The following is a 4,212-nucleotide window of genomic DNA, read 5'->3' on the forward strand; positions in this document are numbered from 1 at the left end:
CCCCTTTCTTATCACGAATTTCAACATCAAATTGTTGAAGAGAAAGGACCCAACGAAGAAGACGAGGCTTGGACTCTTTCTTTGCTACGAGATACCTAATAGCCACATGGTCAATGTAGACAATAGTTTTGGAACCAATGAGGTAGTTCTAAAACTTCTCAAAAGCATGTACCACGACAAGAAAATCTTTCTCTGTTGTGGTGTAATTTCGTTGAGCTTCATTCAAGGTCTTAGACATGTAATAGATGACGTGAAGCTTCTTCTCTATTCTTTGCCCCAACACACCTCCAATCGCAACATCACTAACATCACACATAAGTTAAAACAGAAATCCCATCTTGGCCCTTGCATAATTGGAGTAGAGATCAAAGCCTCCTTCAATTTGTTAAAAGCTTGAAGACACTCTCCATAAAAAATAAAGATGTCATCCTTTTGAAGAAGAGCATTTAGGGGTCTAGCAATGAGTGAGAAATCCTTGATGAATCTCCTATAGATCCTGGCATGCCCCAAAAAGGATCTTACTCCTCTTACATTGATCGGAGGTGGCAATTTTTCAATCACTTCAACTTTTGCTTTATCAACCTTAATACCTTTTCTTTAAATCTTGTGACCAAGGACGATTTCTTCTTCAACCATGAAGTGGCATTTATCCCAATTTAGGACCAAGTTGACCTTCTCACATCTTGCTAAGAATTTGCCCAAATTTGACAAACAACCTTTAAATTAGAGGCCTCCTACCGAGAAATCATTCATGAACACTTCCATCTCGGCTTTAAACATATCTCCAAAGATACTCATCATGCACCTTTGAAAGGTTGCCGGTGCATTGCAAAGTCTGAAAGGCATCCTCCTATATGCAAAAGTACCATATGGACAAATAAAAGTTGTCTTCTCTTGGTCATCCGGGTTTATGGGGATTTGAAAGAAACCCGAATAACCATCAAGAAAGCAATAATACTTGTGCTTGGTTGTCTCTCAAGCATTTGGTTAATAAAAGGGAGGGGAAAATAATCCTTTTTAGTTGATGCATTTAGACGTCTATAGTCTATGCACATCCTCCAACCGATCACTGTTCTAGTTGAAATGAGATCACCATTCTCATTTTCAACTATGGTCATTCCTATATTTTTAGGGACCACATAAACGGGGGAAACCCATCTAGAACTCGAAATGGGGAAGATGATGTTGGCATCTAGGAGTTTGGTGATTTATTTCTTCACCACCTCCCCCATTTGAGGATTAAGTTTCCTTTGCCTCTCAATGGAAGTCTTAGCACCCTCCTCAAGTGTTATGTGGTGCATACATAAAGCGGGACTAATACCTTTGAGGTTATCAATGGCATAGCAAAAAGCACTTTGGTGGTTTCTCAAAACACCACATAACATTTGAGTTTGGAACTCGTTCAAAAAGGAATTCACAATTACAGGAAAAGTTGAATTAAGACCCAAAAACACATACCTTAGGTGTGATGGTAGAGGTTTTAGTTCTACCATTTGAACACCGTTACCTTCTCTTGTAGTAGTTATCTCCAATGCATCATGACTCGTCATTCCCATGCATACTTGCTCAATGCTTCCTTCCGTACGTCTTTCAAGCATCTCTTCATACAATGCCATCTCTTTGCTTTGCTCACCTATCTTTTCCTTATTCAATAGGACATTCTCAAGGGCATCGTTAGTATTGAGCAAGTGCTCATACATAGAAGTCATGATAGAATCAATAGTATCAATCATCATACAATTATCAAGATTAGAGCTTTAATACTTCATGCTCTCATTCAAATCAAATTCTATCACCTTATCTCCTACTTTTAGTGAAATTTTAGCAATTTTAACATCTACTAAAGCACCCGAAGTAGCAAGAAAGGGTCTTCCTAGAATTATTGGAATGTTAACATCTTCATCCATCTTTAACACAATAAAATCCACCTGGATTACAAACTTTCCTACCCTTAGAGAAACATCCTCTACCTTACCCTTTGGAAATTTGATAGATCAATTGGCCAATTGTAGGGTAATGTTGGTGGGTAGAAGTTCCCATATCTCAAGTCTTTGATATACCGATTATGGAATAAGGCTAACATTATCCCCAAGGTCACATAAAGAATTATAAATTTACATTTTATATATTGCACAAGGGATAGAAAAGTTATCGGGGTCCTTCAATTTCAGTGACATCTTATTCATGATGATTGCACTACAATTCTCGGTGAGATTCACCGTTTCCACCAATTTACACTCTCTCCTTCCACTCAAAATTTATTTTAAAAACCTATCATAGTTAGGCAGTTGCTTGATAGCATCAGTAAAAGGAATTGAAAGGTGATTTTGTTTCAATGTTTGAAAAACTTTCCAAATTGCACATCTAATTTGTTTCTAACAAATTTATGGGGATATGGTAGTTTTTGCAATTGTTTTGTTTCTCTCTCTTTTTCTCTTTTCTCTTCACTCTCTTTTTCACATTCTTTTTCTTTTTCACATTCTTTTTCTCTTTCTTTCTCATGATCTTTCTCTCCTTCTTGCTCAAAATCACTCTCAAGGGGTGGCTCACTTAAGTTCACTTTCTCATTGCTTCTTTTAGTAACACTCTCTTCCAACACCTTTCCGTATCTAGTTGATATAGCATTAACGGGTCTCTTAGGATCTAGTCCTTGGGGTGGAAGTTTGGAAGTGCTAGCCCATTCCTTTAAGGCATTGGCCAATCGAGAAATTTGTGTTTCAAGAATCTTGTTATGAGTCATGACTTCACTAAATTTCTTATCAATAGAGGCCATGAAAGTATTGAATATTTTGGTTTGGCTTTCCATCATTTCCTCTAAGTTAGACCTACTAGGTGGTGCTTGTGTACAGTAGTTATCTTGAGGAGCTCTATTCTCTCTCACATTCGAATTGGAAGCATTTTGATTAGAAGAACCTCTATTATTATTGTTGTACCAATTATTCCTATTATTTGAGTTCCCCCCTTGGTGATATTGGCCTTGATTCCCATAGTTTCCTTGGTTATTATGGTTATGATTACCATAACCACCTTATTGGTTGTAGTTACCTTGGGGCTTTTGGTCCCTTTGGTTCCTATTCCCCGATTGATTTTGGTTATGGTAATCATAATCATTTCCTCTTTGGTTATAGGAATTTCCCCCTTGTTCTATTCGATTAGGTGGTAAGTATCTTTGATTTTCATTCCTAGGTCTATTATCATAAGACAAAGCATTGACATGTTCATTTTCATTCTCATTACCATCTTCATAATGGGGTTGGGGTTAGGAATCATAATTACAAGAAGAGGTGTCATGGTCATATGACCCATAATTTTCACAAAATAAGCACCCATTTGGCATGTTATTAGATGTAGAAGGAGAAGGGTTAGAATTCATACCTCTCCCCTTAGATTGGGAGGGAATCTCTTGGTGTAAAATGGAGGTCTCAAGTTTCACCTTGATAGATGTCATCTCCTTGCCAAGGTTGGCGATTTGAGATGTCAAATTATTGATGGCGTTGAGGTGATCGACGAAGTAAACCGCACTTCCTCCTTTGCTTAAAGATTCCCTCTCTCCCTCTTGCCAATCCATGTGTTGCCTCACCATATCCTCAATTATTTTAATGACTTGGTCCTCCATCTTGTTCATTATCGGGCCACCCGCTCCCGCATCTAAGCTAGTCTTTCCATAGAAAATTTGAAGCACTTGGTAAGTCGAAATACCATGGTGAGGACACTCCCTTTGATATCTTTCCCATGCCTCGTATATGGTTTCACTAGCTTTTTGACGGAAACCTTGGATCAATGCCCTTACCTCGGCCGTCTTCTTTTGAGAGTAAAATCTCCCTAAGAAAGTCGTGGTGACCTCGTCCCAAGTTCTCAAGGAGTTAGGTCTCACCTCCTTCTCAAGCCATTCAAGAGCCCTTCTTATCAAGGAGAAAGGAAATAGCTTTAGTCTCACAAATTCTTGAGTGACATCATTTACCTTGATCGTGTTGCAATACTTTTCAAACTCGTTTAAGTGTGCAAGAGGGCTCTCATGTTTCGCTCCACTAAATTGCCTCCTTTCAATCAAATTTATCATCGCGGGCCAAATCTCGAAATCATTGGCTTGGGTAACGGGGGGGAGCAATGCCAACTGAAGCTCTAAAAGCTCCCGGAGTCCCCAACTCCTTCAAAGGTCTTTGAGGTGGTGGATCCGCATCACCCATTTGATCTTGTTGCTCCTCAGAATTG

This window comes from Chenopodium album, chromosome 18 (assembly GCF_948465745.1).
Source record: "Chenopodium album chromosome 18, dcCheAlbu1.1, whole genome shotgun sequence".
Taxonomy (NCBI): Eukaryota; Viridiplantae; Streptophyta; class Magnoliopsida; order Caryophyllales; family Amaranthaceae; genus Chenopodium; species Chenopodium album.